At 39.7% G+C, this 21,107-nt stretch overlaps 1 long non-coding RNA gene and 1 other non-coding gene across 2 annotated transcripts in view; both read left to right on the top strand.

Moving 5' to 3' along the window:
* Positions 1-451: 451 nt before the first annotated feature.
* The window catches only part of LOC113625618 (uncharacterized), a 47,978-nt gene continuing 27,322 nt past the window's right edge, over positions 452-21,107 (top strand). Inside the window, exons 1-2 of the long non-coding RNA XR_003434749.1 lie at positions 452-1,876; positions 4,173-4,281. This is a non-coding gene — a long non-coding RNA (uncharacterized LOC113625618). The remainder of the gene's footprint in view (positions 1,877-4,172; positions 4,282-21,107) is intronic.
* TRNAE-CUC (transfer RNA glutamic acid (anticodon CUC)) lies at positions 2,685-2,756 on the top strand. Its single transcript has one exon. It is a non-coding gene; the product is annotated as a tRNA-Glu (tRNA).

Below are 21,107 nucleotides of genomic sequence, written 5' to 3'. Positions count from 1 at the left end.
TCTCATTGGCAGATGCTGTAGGTTGCCGGTTCAGAGCCTCTCAACTGAGGTGCTGTGAATAAAATACAGCTGTGCTCTGGTGTGAACCCCCCCCCCCCGCCGCCATCCTTGGAACAGCTGAGCAAGGCTGAGGCAGCAGCCCCAGGCAAGTCATAGCTCTTGGGTTTATCCCTGTGTGTCGTACAATGGATTATCACTTTCTGTGTATGCCATGGTATATGCCAGAATGTGAAAAAGGGGTGGCAATCATTGGCCTGCTCAACAGCTGGTTCTGCCTAAGTTCAGAAACCCTCTCTCGGGCACTAAAAGTTTAGCTGGTGGTAGGGTCCATGCCCAGGCCCGGCTACAGAGAGCACGTACCATCACAGTGGTAATTCCACTCACCTTGCCCAGGATTAGGGTAGTCAGGAGCACAGGATCCAGTTTTGGTCTTTGCAGGATCAAAGAGAGGCTGCTGGGAGCCTGCTGAAAAGAGATACAAGGATGACATAGTTCTTCTACCCCTTAACTATTTGGAGGATGTGACACTTGCAGTTGCTGCAGCCATTGTGACTTAAGACAAGCTGACCTGAGGATGAGGCAGAAATACTAAGGATGGCACAGTAGGAAAATCAGAAAATCTGGGTCCTTGGTGACATAACAGCCTCTGATTTGACCAACCCTGCAGCTGACCTTAACAGAGCTGGGGTTTTCAGTTGTTTCCACCAAAAAGCATCATAACTGATAATATTGCTCCAGTGAACCCCTTCAGGATAGACAGCCATCATTGAGGTTGCCCTTAGTACCTAGCATGGTGTTGGGCACACAGTAACTGCTTGTTTGCTAAAACTGGGGAGGGAAGGAAAGCAGAGGAAAGTTCTAGGAACTGAAGTAAGCTCTCTTCATATATAGATATGACTTGCTTTGTTAAACCCAACTTATCGACACCTGGGTTTACTATAATTATGATAGCTCAAGAGAGATTTCTCAATTTACAAAAGGATGTGTATTTTTACCATGGATTACTTTAACTATGTTCCCTAATATAAAGTCCTCATACCAAACTCAGAGGGAACTGAGTCAATAAACATCCTTATATTCCCCCACAGCTTTCTGTTGCACCAGCAAAGAAGTGTTAGAAATTCTGCAGATTCTTCAAAGAAGTTTCCCCTGATCTTCCTCTACCTGCATAGTACTTGTAAGATTACTGTAAGACAGAAAAAAAAAGTCTGTCTTAGATTTTATACCTGGAGATAGAACTCTTTTCAGTTTGAGGCCCCTTCAAAGATATCAGAATTTTTTTTTTAGTCTCCCCTAGTCTAAGAAGTCTTCCTTCGACTTTTTTGTAAGCTACCACACTGTTTCCGTTTCTTTCCCATCTAGCTTCTTGAAAGGGTAGTCCCCATTTGTGCTCTCACTCTCCCAACTCCTCAGCCTGCCTCTCTTTGACTGCCACCACCAGCACTCCACTGAAACCACTCTTTCAAAGGTCACCAGTGTACTAATTGTCAACTCATGGCTTCTTTTAGGTCCTCGACCTACTTGACCTTTCTTGCAGTTAACACAGTTAACCACTTCCTCTTTCTTAAAACTTCCCTAGTCTTCCACAAATCCATGATCTCCTTGTTCACCTCCTCTCTTCTGTTACTTCATAAGCTCCTCCACTAGTTCTCCCAGCAGTGCTGTTCAAAGTGTGGTCCTTGGACCAGTGCCAGTCTGTAAACTGCTCGTGTTTAGTCCACAAGGAGATAAGTACAGAGGTTAAGAGTAAATGCTTAGCAGCATTTATAGGAGTTTCACATTTAAGCAATATCCAAGCATGTGATCATTGGACACCCCTCATTAAACGGAGTATAGAGTGGTTCAGATGTTCTCCAACCCGCGTGGTGAGTTGCAGGTCAGTGGCATGATTGTGTCCTTGTCATGTGCCGTAGGACTACATTAGTGAAGGAGTGAAATTTTTAAGGTTAGTTTGTCAACTGTAACCCAAAAGTGAATACAAATCTTGAAAATGTAAATATTTATTTACTTTTATAACTTGTTATTTTTACAGTCATTTTAATTTTTAATCAAGCCCGTTTTTTGAAATTCATAGCCAAACTTGGGAAGTAAAATTTGTGTCATTTGTTTTTAACCCTAAATTGTAGGTGGTGAAATAAGCCTCACTGTCCTGTTTCATCAAGAAAAGACACATCAGTAGTGGGTTAGTAATAGTAGTAGTAAACCAAATAATAACCAGAGAAGTGATTCCAAGAGTTAAAGATCTGAGTGTTTGTACGAATTTTACTCAGAAATAATCCTCCATCTACTGAGCTCACAGCCATAACTCATACTAAAGTACTAAAAGTAAAGTACTAAAAAGTACTAAAAGTACTAAAAGTCATGAACTGACTAATGAAGCAATAAAGCTGTCAAATTTCAATGGCATTTACATATAAAATATAAAGAAACTAACTATGAATGTGATAAAACATTTTGAATTTTTATTTTCCATGAAAATAAACACACATAGGGAATTCATGGATCCAGAATCTATTTCTTTCATTGAAAGATAATTTAAATGTAACTATAACTTAATAGGCTACTGATGAAGAATTGAAGATGAATTTTGAAAATAAAGCATCGTTTGCTTCATTTGAGATAAAAATTAAAAGTGAATATCTGAGCTTGCTGAAATTGTTTCAAAATCTCTTCTTGCAGGGAATTCCCTGGCGGTCCAGTGGTTAGGACTCGGCACTCTCACTGCTGGGGCCCAGGTTCAATCCCTGGTCGGGGAACTAAGATCCCGCAAGCCGCGTGGCCAAAATAAATAAAGAAATAAATAAATGAAATAAAATCTCTTCTTCCATTTCCTTAAACATACCTTTGAGAGACTGATTTCTCTGCTATTAGTGTTTTCAAATACAACATAGAAACAGTTTAGATATACATTACCTCCTGCTAGTGGCATTGTCAGCAATCCAACCTAGATTAGAGGATTTAACAAGCAAGAAGCACATTCATTTGTCATGTTAAAAACTTTAAATATTGACAAACTTAAAATATTAAATACTGTCATAGTATTTAATATGAGAAATTGCCAATTCACTACCAACCTTTTGTTTAGTTGTTATGACCATGGAATGATAGAAAATGAAGGGTGTATTAGCAATTCTCTATATTAATCACCTACGTGTACACTTTCAGTGAACAAAGTGCAGTTTCTGTACTTTTTTCTTTTATTCTATGTTATTTTTTGTTTTAATTCTGTTTTTTGAAATGTAATTTTTTGTCTGTTTAAAATACTTAAAGCGTGAGCTTGTGTTTGGTGTGCCTTTTTTGTTTTCATTTGATTTTTCTAGTACTTTTCAAAATGTTATTTTCCGAAAGTTTATTTTTCATGAAAAACTGGAAATTAAAAGAAAGGAAAGTTCATTCCTTCACAGATAGTGTAAGATAGCACTGGCCTAGGAGATCTTCAACTCTCTTCTCTTCTTGTTCTATTTCATTTCCATGATTTAAATCACCTCCCATATGTGTGTTCTTAGATTCTTTCTGGTTTCAGGAAACAGAGACCTACTCAATTTACCTGAATTATTCAGGGTTTATGATTAGTTTAGGGGAAAAAAGTGAAAAAGACAAAAAAAAAAAAAAAAAAGAGTCCCTGCTGCTGCATTCATGTATCTTGTCATCCATCCAACAGCAGGCAATGTGAATGTTGTTATTCTTCATCTCTTTGTACTGTTCTCCTGCCACAATGACCTACTCTCCATGCCATCAGTTCACACTCATGAGGAGAGAGCATATGATTGATTTCCCTACTAAACTGTAATTTATACTAGCAGGATCAGACAACATAATTTGCGGAAATGAAAATGCAGAGGCTCTTGTTCAAAAATTATTGAGACTTTAAAGATGGTGACAGCAGAACACGAAACCAAGCACAAGGCCCGTCTAACATGGAGTGTTATAGAAGTGCATGGCTCACGTGCCTATAAAGCCAGGTCTGTCTGTGAGGGTAGATCTATGTCTGTTCTGCTAACTAGGGTGCCCCCATGCCTGGCACGTACCCACCACACTGAATAGTTGGGCCTGATACCAAAGGGTAGCTACTTTAGTACTATACTATTATATTAGTTTCCCCACCTTCCCTGCCCACTCCCCTTTGTTTTCACTCCCGTTCTCTCAAATTGCCTTCACGCTCTATTTTCTAGAGAACCCAAGCTAAAAGATGCGGCATCAGGAGTGTCCTGCAGACAATAGGGATGGGATATTGGAGTTGAGTTCCTCACTGATTTTGTGGTGATAAAGACCCAGGGCATGGTAAGTGGGACCATACAGTGATATCATAATTACTAAGCTTCCCACCTGTGGCCCATTGGGGTGCAGTGCACACAGACAGTGGGGCGCTGGAACGTGTGATAGCTGTGGTGCTTGAACAGTATGGGGATAATAGGATAGAATGGATTCTGTTGATGGAATTGTAAACCTTGCAAAAGAAAATGATACCTCAGTGCAGCCAACTGTCACCTTAAAGCACCCTGAGCAAGTGAGAGGGCCTCTCCTGGCAGTGTTTTAAAAGACTGATTTCCTATAGCCTAAAGCAAACTATACTAAGAATCAGGCCTGGGACCTGATTATAAGGGCAGCAGAGCTGAAAAAGCAACTAAATGCATAGACTTGAAGGGTCTCCTATGTCCACATTTAGTCCCTGAAAGGAAAAAGAGAGCTAAGACCTAGGAATGGGACATTTGAGTGGGTGACCCTGAGAATACTGAATCCCCCAATTCTCCCCTGTGGGACACTGGAAAAAATTTAGCAACCGGCTCTCAGGAGGGGGATGCAGGGAAGGGCCATATTTGTAGCATTTGCCAATTTCTTTTGAATAAACACTCACAACTTAATCAATTTCAAACTACCAACATAATGTCACTAAGCAGAGTTGAGAAGAGATGCACACAATTGGCTCCTGAGAGTTGATAGGAGCCAGCTCGAACCCACCAGTGCCCTGAACCCTCTGGCTGGTAAAAACATCATCTCTTCTCTTGCCTGTAAATCATGCAGTGACTCCTGAAGCAAGTGGCTGTCCAAAGGGACTTGCAGCCATTTGCCAGTGTAACTATGCACTGGAAAAAAGAAATGCCCAGAGTCTTCAAGAACTGTTAGATACAGCATCTGAGCTAACACGATACCATCCTGATTCTCCAGTTAGAATCGGGACCAATGGAATTTTGGCTCAACTCCAACTTATAGTAGGTCCAGTAGGTCTATGAACACATTCTGTGGTTAAGTCACTGAATGTATAATTAGGACAGATAACTCTTAACAAGTGGCAAAATCCTCACATTGGTTCCCTGACCTGTGGAGTACTAGCCATTATTTAGGATGGGCCACGTAGAGGTCCCTGAAACTGGCACTTATACCCCCAAGCCAGGAGAGTAATTTAGAAGGAGGACAGTATCTTAGAAAGAATTGTGAAGACTTACATCACTATCAAAGATTTAAAGGATGGAGAGTTGATGATTTCCATTATATCCTCATTCAACCAATTCTTCTGTCTGACCCCTGCAAAAATGGGATCATGGCAGATGACAGTAGGCTACCATAAGCTTGACCAGTTGATAGCCCCATTAGAAGTTGCCATGCTTCATGTGGTGTCTTCACTAGAGCAGATCAACATGGACTTTGGCATTTGGTATAGAGGTATTACTTGGTAAATGTGATTTTCCTGAGTTCCATCAGTAGGAAGGATCAAAACCACTTTGCCTTTGTATAGAAAGGATAGGAGTACACATTTACCTTCTAGCCTCAGAGCTCTTTTAACTCTGTCCTCTGTCCTGGTGAGCATGAAAGGGCAAGTAATCTAGATCAATGCCTCTTAAGCTATCTGTGGTGAAGGACCGTTTGTTTGTTTGTTTTCAATATGCTTGAAGTAGTAATTTTGGAAATTGCTGATCTTACCCGGTACATAACTTACTGCACATGCTAATCACCACATGAGTTTGACAGTAATGAAGATGATCTGTACCCTGTTCAATAAGATGAGTCTTCTGATCATGTTCTTGGAGGTCACAGCCATGTCAAATTGCTATAAAAGACTCTAAACCTAGATTTTCAAATTTCTCAATTTATCTCACCATGAGCCAGTAACCAAGAGTTTACCATCCAGCACCAGTCTGTAGACTGCACTTTGAATAGCACAGTCTAAACGGCCTAGTAAAACACATGCATGTTGCAGAACACAAGATAGACTCTAAGGTAATCCAAGAGCTTGCCACATCAATGAAGTTTTTATGATTCCAATGTTCTGGGAATGCTAGGAATATCACCTTTAATGTAAAGAACAAGTTGTTGCACCTCTCACCTCTTACCATTAAGAGAAAGACTCATCACTTTGTGGACCTCTTTGGAGTTCGAGGGCGGCATATACTGTCTCTGGGAATATAACTACAACCCATTTATATGACTTATAATTGCTAGTGGGTGCCCAGAGACATCTCTAGATCAGGTCCAGGCTGCAGTGCAAGATGCCCTGCTACTTGAGCTGTATAATCTAGCAGATCCAGTGGGATGAGAGGTATTTGTGGTATGTGAATAAGTGATGTATAGTGTCTCTGGAAAGCCCTAGTATCAGTTATAGCCCTAAGTTTCTGGAGCAAGGCAATGTCTTCTACAACAGAGAATTACTCTCTATTTGAAAAATCAGCTGGTTTTGCTCCTGGGCCCAAATGCAGACTGAGTGCAGACTGAATGGGAGACCAAATGCCTAAGCAGTAGGAATAGCTCATGAGCTTATTATGATCCACTGAATTATAAGGTCTGGCAGGCACAGCATCAATCTGTGGTACAATGGATATGCTACATTCAGGATCAGGCCCAAGCAGAGACCAACAAGGCATGAGTAAGTTATGTGAACAGATAATCCAACTCTTATATCTCAAACCTCTCCCTCAGTTCAGTCCTTTGGCCTAAGGGGGCTCTCTAAGACCAACTGATGGAGAAGGAAAGATCTTGGACCTAGTTTACGTGCACTGCTTAATGCCCCAAAGTACAGTGATGATGAGAAATCCTCCCTTGGGCAGACTTGTGAGCAGTATACCTGATTACTTCTTAAGAGGAAGAAGTGGCCTGAAATGTGGATCTACATGAACTTCTGGGCAGAGATGAATGGCTTGGCTAGTTGGTCAGAACCTGGAAAAAAATGATTAGAATGTTAAGGACAGTTTGGTCTGGAAAGCAGAATATGGATGGATCCAAGGGAGTGAGGATAAGGTGTTTATATCTTTGTGTCTCATGTTAATTTTCACCCGAGAGCATCTATCACAGAAGAGGTTCTCAGGCACCAGGTGAACAAGATGACTGGTCTTGTGGCATCAGCTAACAAAAAGATCCCATGATAGAGAGGTCATGGTGGCAAGGATGAAAGTCTTGCATGGGTCCAAAAATATGGACTCCTCACCAATTCTGATCTAGCTAGAATTCCCAACTTGCTATTTGCAGAGACCAAAACTGAGCCATTGATAACGGCATTACTCTTTGAGAAGACCAGTCAGCCACTTGTTGGCAGATTGATTACATTGGACCCGTTCTACCTTAGAGGAGGCAGTGATTCATCCTTACCAGACTAGTACCTAATCTGGTTATGAATTTGCCTTCCTTGCCCTCAGTGCCTCTGCCAGCACCATGACTCAAGAATTTATGGAAGCCTGATATATTGACATGATTTCTCTCACAACAATGGCTCAGATCAAAGGATCCATTTTATGACAAAAGAAGAGAAACAATGAACACATGACCACAGGACCCTATGGTCTTGCTGTGTGACTCATCTGTATTAGCTAGATCTTGTTGCATAACACAACACTCCAGACTTAGTGCATGGTTGGGCACTGCCCTACAAAATACAATATAAGCAACAAACCAACAGCTAATATATGGTGCTGTGGCCCCAACAACTAAAATATAAAGGTGCAAGAAATAAAGAGTGGAGATAGAATTAGCCCCTTGTAGTGGATGGATGCTGTTAGTGCTTTGCTTAAATCTACTGGCACACTCATCCCCCAGCTAATGTGAGTGTTGACTGAGAATTGTCCTCAACCAAACAGGAGTTGCCTCATCTATGAAATCTATACTTCCCGACCCCCAACAAACCTTAGCCAGTGATTGACTGACATGAGGGTACAAAAGGGTAGAGGAGAGACAGATGAAGATTATCATCCTTGGTGTTATCTTTATCAGCAGGGGGTTTAGCTTGACTCAACCTTCTTGCCTCAAGTCTTTTCAGAGATTGTGGCTGGACACCATCTTGAATAGGACTCTGTGACAAAATGGACTTGTTCCTTCCCCCTTAGGAAAGAAGTGAGGGCATGAGCTTCTCACAAAAACTGATGCCCTTCTTATAGTACGGGGGTGAATATAATGGGAAGGCATGAATGAAAATGAGTGGTGCAAGAGATGTATTTTATCAAACACTGCTTATGTACTCGGATGCTCTTGTGCTTGCTTCAGCAACACTTATACTAAAGTCAGATGCTCTTGGCCTCACTGGCTGCAGGGCCATTAGCCACTTGTTTTGTCCCAGGCAACACTGGCAACCAACTCCTGTGGAGTATACTGCTATGGCAACAGATTTCACATGAGCACAACCTAACGGTGGCTCACCTTATACCCAAACGATATATCTCCCATCTCCTGTCCTGGAGTTTTTCTTTAGGCAGTGAGGCATGAGATGCTGCAGGACCAGGCAGTACCTACACATGCACAACCCAGAAATGTGGGAGATTTAATGTCTGAGAAGAAAAAGTTTGACAAGGGAATATAGCAGGTAAATTCTTTATCTTCTTCTTCCCAGAACTTTGTTCTGAGATTAGAGTCATTTACATTGTCTTTCGAAAGATGCTCTCATAAGACTGAGCAATTAGTTGTATATAATACCTACTGACGTCAAGTTCATAGAAGGAGCAATGAAGTGCATGTACATGTAGGAAAAGGTCTCAAAGGATGAACAACAATGTGCAGACAGAGGTTATTTCTCTTCATTCACTTTATTATTATTATTATTATTTTTATTGGGGTATACTTGTTTTACAATGTTGTGTTAGTTTCTACTGTACAGGAGTTCCCTGTGCTATACAGCAGGTTCTCATTAGTTATGTATTTTATTTTATTTTTTAATTTAATTTTATTTATTTTTTTATACAGCAGGTTCTTATTAGTTATCCATTTTATACGTATTAGTGTATATATGTCAATCCCAATCTCCCAATTCATCCTACCCACCCCCTTTTCCCCCCTTGCTGTCCATACGTTTGTTCTCTACATCTGTGTCTCTATTTCTGCCTTGTAAACCAGTTCATCTGTACCATTTTTCTAGATTCCACATATATGTGTTGATATACGATACTTGTTTTTCTCTTTCTGACTTACTTCACTCTGTATGACAGTCTCTAAGTCCATCCATGTCTCTACAAATGACCCAGTTTTGTTCCTTTTTATGGCTGAGCAATATTCCATTGTATACATGTAACACATCTTCTTTATCCATTCGTCTGTTGATGGACATTTATGTTGCTTCCATGACCTGGCTATTGTAAATAGTGTTGCAATGAACATTGGGGTGCATGTGTCTTTTTGAATTATGGTTTTCTCTAGGTATATGCCCAGTAGTGGGATTGCTGGGTCATATGGTAATTCTATTTTTAGTTTCTTAAGGAACTTCCGTACTGTTCTCCATAGTGACTATATCAATTTACATTCCCACCAACAGTGCAAGAGGGTTCCCTTTTCTCTACACCCTCTCCAGCATTTATTGTTTGCAGATTTTCTGATGATGCCCATTCTAACATGTGAGGTGATACCTCATTGTAGTTTTGATTTGCATTTCTCTAATAATTAGTGATGTTGAGCAGCTTTTCACGTGCCTCTTGGCCATCTGTATGTCTTCTTTGGAGAAATGTCTATTTAGATCTTCCACCCATTTTTTGATTGGGTTGGGTTTTTTTTGATATTGAGCTGCATGAGCTATTTGTATATTTTGGAGATTAATCCTTTGTCCGCTGATTTGTTTGCAAATATCTTCTCCCATTCTTATGGTTGTCTTTTTGTCTTGTTTGTGGTTTCCTTTGCTGTGCAAAAGCTTTTAAGTTTCAATTGGTTCCATTTGGTTTTTTTGTTTTTATTTCCATGACTCTAGGAGGTGGGTCAAAAAGGATCTTGCTGTGATTTATGTCAAAGAGTGTTCTCCTTATGTTTTCCTCTAAGAGTTTTATAGTGTCTAGTCTTACATTTAGGTTTTTAATCCATTTTGAGTTTATTTTTGTGTATGATGTTAGGGAGTGTTCTAATTTCATTCTTTGACATGTTGCCGTCCAGTTTTCCCAGCACCACTTATTGAAGAGACTGTCTTTTCTCCATTGTATATCCTTGCCTCCATTGTCATAGATTAGTTGACCATAGGTGTGTGGGTTTATCTCTGGGCTTTCTATCCTCATTCACTTTATTTTTATACAGTAAGTTTAGATTTGTACAATTCCATGTATTGTGTTTTATAATAAGAAAAAACTATACTTTTTAATTTAAAAATATATACAATCACCATTGTGAGATTCTTACATTATATGTAAAGTTTTATAATATGAGTTCATCAGAGTTGCACATTATAATCACTAGAGCAACCAATCTCCAAAAAATGAAAAAAAGGCATAACTAAAAAACAAATATACTCTAATTAAAAAGTAGCAAATGTCAGGCTGGATAAAAAAGGAAGACATGGTGATATGCTTTTTACAAGAGATTTACTTTAAATATGAAGACACAACTAGGTTGAAGTGATGGACATAAACATGCCATGAAAACTTTAATCATAAGAAAGTTAGAGTGCCTATTTTAATATAAAAGAAAGTGGACTTCAGAACAAGGAGTTTTACCAGAGATGAGAAGGACATTTCATATTGATAAAAGGATCACTCAAGAAGATACAACAGTTTTAAATATGCATATGTCAAATATAGCTTCAAATTCATGATGCAAGAATTGACAAAACTGAAGGGAGTAGTAGACAAATCCTTAATTATAGTTAGCGATAACAGTACTTCTTTCACAGGAATTGATAAAACAAGTACACAAAAATAATTGAGAATTTTCCAGAGTTTTTGTATTGATCTCTAATTTCAATCTGCTAAGCTCAAAAAACATACTCTGTCTGATTTCAGTCATTTGAGATTTATTCACTCTTGTTTTATGGCCCAACCTGTGGTCTATCTTGGTGAATGTTCTATGTGCCTTTGAAAAGATGTATATTCTGCAGTTGTTGACTGTAATAGTCTGTAAATATCAGGTTAATTTTTATATACAGTGTGATGTAGGAGTTACGGCCCATTTTTTTCCATATAAATACTCAGTCATTTCAGTACTATTTGTGAAAATCTTTATGAACAGAATATATAAAGAACTCCTCTAACTCAATAATAAAAAGACAAACAACCCAATTTTTTAAATGGGCAAAATACATGAAAAGACATTTCCCAAAGAAAGATATATGAGTGGCCAGTAGCACATGGAGAAATGTTTAGTATCATTAGACATTAGGGAAATGCAAATTAAAACCACAATGACATACTCTACAACAAATAAAGTGCCTAAAATTAAAAAGATGGCAACACCAAATGACGGTATGGATGTTTAGCAACCAAAACTCTCTTTCAATTTATGGTGGGAGAATGTAGTACACACACTCTTAAGATGGCCCTCTTTGATCCCTGACCCTTAGTATTCATGCCCTATGTGCTCCCCTCCCCTTGAATATGGTGGAACTTGTAATAGAATATGGCAATAGAATGTGGCAAAGGAGATGGGATGTACGTGATTAAATGTATTTGATTACATGATTACATTTTATAAGATTGTACCACTCATCTTGCTGGGGTCTCTTGCTCCTTTGCTGGCTTTGAGGAAGCAGCTGGCCATTTAAGGAACCCCACGTGGTAAGGAACTACAAGTAGCCTCTAGAAGCTGAGGGCAACCTCCAGCCAACAGCCAGCAAGAAATTAGAGCCCTCGGTCATACATCCAAAAGGACGTGAATTCTGCTGACAACCACATGAGTCTGGAAGCAGATCCTTTCCCAGGTGAGCCTCCATATGAGAAAGCAGTCTTGTTCAACACCGTGATTTCAGCCTTGCAAAGGATAAGCTAAGTTGTTCCTGACTCACGGAAACAGGGAGATAATAAATGTGTGTTGCTTTAGGCTGTTAAGTTTGTAGCAATATTATTAAGCAACAATAGATAACTAATACAGACTATAAAATGGTACAACCACTTTGGGAGATGGTTTGACAATTTCTTAAAACATTAAACATACACCAGCCATGTGACCCAGATATTCCATACTCAAGAGAAACATTAGTCGGGAGTTCCCTGGTGGTCCAGTGGTTAGGACTTGGTGCTTTCGCTGCTGGGGCCTGGGTTCAATCCCTGGTCAGGGAACTAAGATCCCAAAAGCCGCACGGTGTGGCCAACAAAAAAAAAATCCTGAGAAACATAAGTCCACAAAAAAGACCCATACATAAATATTCATAACAGCCAAAAACCAGAAAAAAAATTTCCATCCATACAAGAGTAGATAAAGAAATTGTGGTATATTTATACAATATAATAAATTCTACTCAGCAATAAAATGGAATAAACTTTTGATAGACACAGAACATGAATGAATCTCAAAAACATTATGCTAAGCTAAAGAAACCAGACACAAAAGAGGTACAAACTGTATGATTCCATTTATGTGAAGTCCTAGAACAGGCAAACCTAATCTATGGTGAAAGAAATTGAACCAGTAGCTGCCTCTGGGGATTCAAGGGCAGGCATTGACTTGAAAAGGACACGAGATAACCTTCTGCAGTGATGAACGTGCTCCCTAGCTTGATGGATTACGCAGGTGTATGCATTTGTCAAAACATTTTGAACTGTACACATAAGAGCTGTGCTTATCACTATATGTAAATTGTACTTTAATTTGAAAAAAATAAAAAACAAAGGACAATGGAAATACCTGTTTGGTAAATGTTAGTGCATATGTCTCAAGCCAAATTATCCCAAGATGCTTGTAAAGATAAAGAGAAAAGCGTAGACCATTTGCCATGTGGAGTCTGTAAGAACATAGGGTTCCAGAGGAAAAGGCACCTCTGATTGGTTCTGCTCTCTCAGTTGATCTTTGTGCCTGGAGCTTCATGGACTCAATCCACCCAGAGAAGATTGTTCCACCCAATGAATGCTGTGAACTCGATAGCCCATATTTAATCAATAAGTAGTCACAATATGACCTATACACAAACAAGGCTACTGAAGTAACTTTATCATCCTTATCATGTGGTTACTTCAAACAAGATCTGACTTTCACCCATTAGCAGAGATAATACTTAATTCAAAATAATATTTGTTGTGGCGCTGTGCCCAGCAATGTATGGAGATTAAATTATCAAAAGACCTAGGAGCGAAAAACTGTCAAGGACATCAAAAACAAGAAAAGTCTGAAAATCTGGCATCGTCTAAGGAGCCTAAGGAGAAATAACAACTAAATGTAATTTCATATCCTGGATGGGATCTTGGAACAGGAGGACATTCAGTTAAAAACCAAGGAAGTCTAGAGACTTCCCTAGCAGTCCAGTGGTTAAGACCTTGTCCTTCCAATGAAGGGGGTGCAGGTTCGATCCCGGGTCAGGGAGTAAGATCCCACATGCTGTGCAGCGTGGTGAAAAGATTAAAACAACAACAACAACAAAGGAAGCCTAAATAAAATATGGACTTTATTAATAATCAGAAAATATTGGTTCATTAATTGTAGGAAATGTCCTATACTAATGTAAGATGTTAATAATAAGAGAAATGGTGTGTAAGGGTGAGAAGATATATGGGATATCTCTGTACTATTTTCTCAATTTGTCTGTAAGTATAAAACTGCACTAAAAAATAAAATCTATTTTTTACAAAAAAGACCATGAGAACAAGCTTTTATATCACAGTAGGTAGGATCTGGGAAACAAGCACTGTAAGAGACTTATCCCATACAAAAGACTAGAGGACAGGTTTAAATCATAGGGTCAGAAGGAAAGGGGCAGCACGCCAGGAACAGAACAGTGGTTTTAAATCTGTTACTGTCTCTACAAAGTTCCTTTCCTCCAAATTGTTACTGCACTTGTAGCCGGCTTCAACCAACCTCTCCTCTGGCAGGTGCTACTGTTTCTGTTTTCACCCCCTGGCAATCTGGACATGAGACATCTACAAGTTCCCCCAAACAAATTACTGGCATAAAAATATTAACAAGAAATGTAGTTATTTTTGATGATTTTGTAGGGAAAATGGAGAAGACATTTATGTTGAACACGAGAAACAATTTTTAAATCCCCTTTAAACTGGAGATTTATAAGGATGTTACTGGGACAATGGGGGAAATTTTAATATATACAGAATATTAGATATTGTATTGCATCAAGTTTAAGTTCCTGAGTAGGATAATTATATTGTAGTCACACAGGAGAATGGCCTTGTTCTTAGGAGACACATACTGAAGTATTTAGTGGTGAAGTTTCATGATGTCTACCTACAATTTTCAAATGGTCAGAAAAGTATACATGTATGTGTATATATATATATATATATATATATATATATATATATATACTTAAATCTTTCTATATACTTTTTATCTGCTTATCTATATACAAAATGTGAATACACACACATCTATAAAAATGTACTCCTTCTCTGTCTCTATACACGTAATGGGTATACCAGTGTTCATTGTACTATTTTTGCAACTTTTCTGAAAGTTTGGTATTTTTCAAAATAAAACATTTGTGGGCATCTCCTTCAATATAGCTGTTCTCCAAAACGCACAATTGGCTCCCCACTACCAGGGATCTCTCTTAAATACTCTTTCCCCAGTCCTGCCCCATCTTTGATGGCTCTGGAGCTTTATACAAGATTTCTTTTTCCCTCCCACTGTCAGTAGATCTCTGAGGTAAATGACCAAGAGGCTCTGATAGGTGCGCATAAGTAAACAGAGTTTGACGTAATTACTAAACTTCAAGTCAGGATACCTGGGTTTACCTCTGCTGCCCATTTAAGTCCTTCTCTCCTTTTTCTCCTCTTCTGGAACACTTTTTTTCCAGTAAGCCTGACTTCTTCATGTTGAACTATCTGTTCAGAAATTCCAAAATAGCACCCTTCACCCCCATGTGCCTTCTACACCTGTACACTTTGTTCCCCTTGTTATCTCCACCACAAAATGGTACCCCACATGGTGCAGTTTTTACCGTTTACAAAGCTCTTTCATGTATATTGACTCAGTTCTCTCAATAATTCAGTGGTATGTAGTTTATTAAACCCTTTTTACGATTGATTTGAACCTGAAGTTTGAAGAGGTTGTCCAAGGTCACACATCTACTAAATGACAAAGCCAGAAATTCAACCTGGATTGTGATTTCAAATCTAACATTCTCTTTTTCTCACCTCAGATAAAATTCCAATTTCAGTGGTCTAGGGTAAAGTCTCCTTCCTGAATATGCTAGAAAAACAGGAAATCCCATGAAGTCAGTATGAATATCTTAATGAAAACAAAAGAGATGTTGGGTATTCATCTATTTTCTCTTCTTTCTTCTTCCTCTTGATTCTTTCTTCCTTCTCTTCCAGTTAGAAAGAGGATCCTTTCACAATGCCTCTCCTACTTCCTTTTTTCTTCCCCCAAACACCTTTTATTCTTTTGCTAGTTCAATGGAGGCCCACATCCCACTCAGATCTGCTTCTCAACAGCAAAACGAGGTTAGGGGATGCTATTAATAAAAGTAATGGATTCATTTTTAGCTCACAAAACCAGCTGTGTTAGAAATAGTAACCTTATTTTCCTCTAAATTATTTTCTATTTAGAGCCCCTACCGTCTAAGTGGCAAAAATTTAAACTTAGTCAATATACACCCAAGAGATATATCTAATTTCTGGGGTGCACGTGGAGTGTCAGAGCATTGGGAGTTGTGACATCTGGTCCTTGACTGTTTGTTATCACCTTGGCTTCTATTTAGCCATCCATCATCTCGTTTCATATTTGTTTACTGGACATACAGGCAACATTGCCACAATCCCATTTAAAAGGCCCGTGCAGGTTTGACAACTATCCTTTCAACCTCTCTACAGACTCTGGGGTGCAAAAAACTCATTCCATTGCCAAGCTGAGTCACAGAAACTGTGGGGTGCTACCTAAAACCCCATACACTCCTGTGGCACTCTCAGGCCACAGAACCATCCATCTGCTTCCAGGCTACACTGTGACACATGGGACTCTGTCTCAGACTCATACCCACCACACAGTCCTTCGGTCTCTGAGATCTTGGGTTTCCTTGGGCCTCTGTCTAAGAACACGTCCAGATTACCTCTCCTCTTGGTTCCCACAAACTTACCTGGTGTTTCTATCATTTCACTCCTCCCCACTGGGGCAAGATCAGTCCCCTCTTCAGTGACCCACAGGGCAAGTTCTTCCTTGTTCCACTGCCATCTGGATTTTCCCTTTCCTCTCAACCCAGAAGATCTTTGATCTGAAGTCAGGAAGCTTTTCTCTGACTCATTATATTCTTCTACATAATTGCTTATGCTCTGAGTCCTCCTCACAGGGTTTATGAAGATTCAATGAGATATCTAAAAAAGTGTTAATCAAATATGAGTTAAGGGGGCTTCCCTAGTGGCGGAGTGGTTGAGAGTCCGCCTGCTGATGCAGGGGACATGGGTTCGTGCCCCGGTCCGGGAAGATCCCACATGCCGCGGAGTGGCTGGGCCCGTGAGCCATGGCCGCTGGGCCTGCGCGTCCAGAGCCTGTGCTCCGCAATGGAAGAGGCCACAACAGTGAGAGAGGCCCACGTACCGCAAAAAAAAAATTTTTTTTAAATGAGTTAAGGGACATACCTGGTGGTCCAGTGGTTTAAAAAAAATGAGTTAAATTTGGCCATAATAGAATGTTTAAGTCACAAGGACTTTTTAATCCAGAGAAGTTTGTGAAAATAATTTTCCATTAAAAATATGATTTCTGAATCTGTCATCTTTCACTTATGAATGGAAACTTTTATCTTCACAGTTAACATGGCTTTTATTTCAACTAGCTAGAGTACAGGTTTACCTTCTTGTTACAGCCTTCCTTTTCCTTTGTCATAGGACATGAAATATAATTATAGAATGTACAATTTTGTAATAACTTGTTCTAAGGGTTAGTTCATTTTCTTTCCCTTTTCAATTTAATTTCTCTTTCTGAAAACAACTGAGAAAATTTGTTAAGCCCTTTTTATGCACAAATATGGGGAGAGTATAATGTAGAAGACCCATAAACTCTCTCCTCAAGCAGCTTATGATCTTTTTAGGAAACAAAATCTAGACATAAATGAAAAGTTAAAGGGCAAGATAAGGATGTGAGTGCAAAATGTGCTGTTAGAAAATTATTCCAAGTTGTCTGAGTTTTTATTAGGATCTCTAGGAAACTAGAATTTTGAGAAATTTGTGGTTCTTAAAGAAGGATTATATTATTTTTTGATTGACATTATTTTCTAACAGAATGAGGCCAATTAACAGATCTCACTAAATAAAGAAATAAGGAGGAAAAATATTTTTGTAGAATTCAAGAAGCCAGAGTTCTAAACCTACCTTTGCCCTTTGTATACTGTGTAAAAGCTGTGTGTGTGTGTGTCCACATTTGCCTTGGTATTTTGGGTGGACCAGAGGGAAAAAGAGAGAGACTCAGGAGAATGAACTAGAGGAGAAGCCAGTCACCCACTCCTGCAGCTGTCTAATATCTGAATGTCACATGGAAGGAAAAAATTCATAGCTGTCACAAATGTGACGGAACTATTGAAAGTGCATGAACTTACAGCACTACACCTGTACTCACCAGCTGGTGAAGCCTACAACAGTAACTTCCATATTTATTTTTGTTAATTTATTCATCCAGTAAATATTTACCAAGCCCCTACCACGTGGGTACTCAGGATCCAGAGGGGAGCCTTTATAGACTGAGATTCTGCCCTCATGAATCTTACAAGCTGATTGGGAGGAAGATATTAAAAATTACTCAGCTTTATCATTACAGAGTATGAAGGAATGGGATGTAGAGCTATAAAGGGTATAATGAGGAGTTCATCTGCTCTGGGGACTCAAGGACAGCTTCCCTAAGGAAGTGACATTTGAACTGAGTTCTGAAAGATGAGTGGGAATCAATAAATCGAAGAATCAAAGAGAATGGCATGTGGAGAGGCCTCAAAGCAGGAGGGAGCATGGCATTTGAGGAACTAAAAGAAAATTAGAGCACATCACAGGAAGAAGGTGGCATGGGATAGGATCAGAGTGGTCGAAAAGGGCGTACAGGGCCTTGCAGGCCACATCGTGGGAGACAGGAAAGGATTTTAAATAAAGGAAGGACACAGTCGATTTCCTGACTGCTGTGTGGAGAGTTGAAAAGAGGAAAAGAATGGACATGAGGAGACCATTTAGGAAGCCATTTCATTACTGCCTGTTGTGATAAGACCATCCTCCTGTTCTTTCATCTGGATCTCCAAGCCCAAGCTCTAAATAATAGAGGAGAAGCCCTTCAGGAGATCCGTCTGTCACCAGGTCAGTCCTTGTGCTCATTGGCAGCCAGTCTTTCAGGACAATGAAGTCCCCTGGTGCACCCAAACCTCTGATGAACTGTGTGGGGCAAGAGTTCTGCATACCAATCGCAGGAAACACAGTGCCTAAGACAGAATGGCTAGAAGTAAGAGAGACAGGGATCTCTGCCTATGGAGAGACCATTTGATAGAGACAGAGCTGAGCCTCCTCTGGGCTAATGGCGCCAGGCTGCATTCACTCACTCCTGGATGTTAGGTTTGGGGGATAGAATCCTTAGAGATGGAGGGGTAGGGATGTCAGTCTTGAGTACTTGAGAGCTGGATAAAGGAAACTTGAACTGATGTCAAACTTTCGCTCCAGCTGGTTTTATTGCCTGGTTCAATTGGGGGAGTTGCTGTCACTGTTGTGGCTGGGATCCCTGAATTACGCTTTTTATTTTTTCATTAATAATTTTTAGATTTATTACATGATGAAACGATAATATTTTGGATACAGTGACTAAATAAAATACATTATTCAAACTAGTTCTACCCATCCCTTTCACTCTTTTAAATGTAGCATGAATTACTCTTGAAATTAGTCACATAGCAAAGTTTGTGCCAATCTCTTTTGGGGTCCAGGAAATGAACGTTATAGAATTGCAGTGAATGGAACCATGGACAGTTTACCAGCTCTGGTGGATCACTGAACTCCTAAAAACCCTATGTAAAGGGCTCTATCGGGGACTCTAGTTATGTTCATAGGAAGCCAACCGTCTTCATTTCACTCCAACAAAAGGCTGATTGTCTGTGAGACTTTGGTCACAGCTGTAGGATCCAGGGCCACCTGTTAGCTAAATAAAGGAATCTGGGAGTATCAAACTGCTCAGGACTCTACATAAGGTGTGGCTGTTGGCAGATGTGCCAGGAAACCTTGCATCAGAACTGTGGGGCCTGTGGACAAGTCCTTTCTTTGGGCCAACATGGAATTTTTCCAGCATGTACACTAGTAAGGTATATGATTAGCTTCTCCATAATTTTACCCAGGAGAAACCTAGGAGTTGGCAGATAGCATAAGTCCTAGGAAGAAATAGGAGCTGGCAGCATGGAAGGCAGGTATCATAGACAGAGGCAAGTAGCAAGTTCAGTCTGTTGTCCAAGAAGCAGAAAAGATAGGTACTACAGAATGCTCTGCTCAGAGGTCGAGATCAATACTTGACGCAAAGCTACTCCACTTCTCCACAGCCCACCTTCTAGGTTCAACTGAATTAAGCACCTTAACACCAGGCATTTTGAAAAATAAAGTAGATCTATTTAGTGGGTATTTGGATAAAACCCAAAATCTAGACAAGAGATCAACACCTTTCTAACATCCCACTTGTTACTTTGTTACTAGGGGCTCAATCAGATTTAAAACTAAGAAGGAGGGGTGGAATAGACAGGCAATGAATGCTTATTTCCAATATCCTTCTCTGGGCTCCTTCAGGGGTTCTTTAAGTATCCCTTAATATGCACCATATTTGACTCAGCTTCTATACCTATGTATTTATATGGCCCTTCATTCAGCTATCCCATAAGGCAGTGCTAAATTTTAAGATTCTCTCTAATTGCTTTTTGTGACAAATGTCTAGCCTGCACATTTTTAAAAAATTAATTAATTTATTTATTTTTGGCTGCGTTGGGTCTTCACTGCTGTGTGTTGGCTTTCTGTAGTTGCAGCGAGCAGGGGCTACTCTTTGTTGTGTTGCAGCGGCTTCTCTTGTTGTGCAGCCGGGCTCTAGGCGCGTAGGCTTCAGTAGTTGTGGCTTGTGGGCTCAGTAGTTGTGGCTCACGGGCTCTAGAGCGTGAGTTCAGTAGTTGTGGTGCACGAACTCAGTTGCTCCGTGGCAGGTGGGATCCTTCCAGACCAGGGTCGAACCCATGTCCCCTGCATTGGCAGGCGGATTCCTAACCACTGTGCTGCCAGGGAAGTCCTAGCCTGCAAATTTTTAATTAGAGGCTAGAGGAAGATAAAGGACCTTTAAATTTTCCCTTCCACAAAGACCATAGATTGACTTGCAGCTATATGCCTTCTGATTTCAATGACTGTCTGGACAAATAGCATAAATAAGTACATGTACTATAGTAGGAGACACTTACCAAGTCTATATTTATGAGTTTAATTTTTAGATTACACATCTGTTATTTAAAATAAATCTTAGTAGAATTAAAATAATACCATACACTCTTTTGTTTTTGAATTTGATAAAATTTAGCCAAATTTTCCTAATCTTCAAAGCTATATGACAAACTGTTTATAAAATTTACATGGAAATGAAAAGGGCCAAGATTTGTTCAGACACTTTCGAAGAAGGCAAAGGTGGAAAGACTTGATCTACTAGGTGTTAAAGTTTACAAAGCTAAAATAATTTAAGCAGTGTGGTATTGGCACAGGAATAAATAAAAAGACTAATGGGGGCTTCCCTGGTGGCAGAGTGGTTGGGAGTCCGCCTGCTGATGCAGGGGACACGGGTTCATGCCCCGGTCCGGGAAGATC

The sequence above is a fragment of the Aethalodelphis obliquidens genome, unplaced genomic scaffold (genome assembly GCF_003676395.1).
Source record: "Aethalodelphis obliquidens isolate GAN/ISIS:26980383/991018 unplaced genomic scaffold, ASM367639v1 scaffold16, whole genome shotgun sequence".
Taxonomy (NCBI): domain Eukaryota; kingdom Metazoa; phylum Chordata; class Mammalia; order Artiodactyla; family Delphinidae; genus Aethalodelphis; species Aethalodelphis obliquidens.
This window is presented reverse-complemented; position numbering and strand designations above follow the sequence as displayed.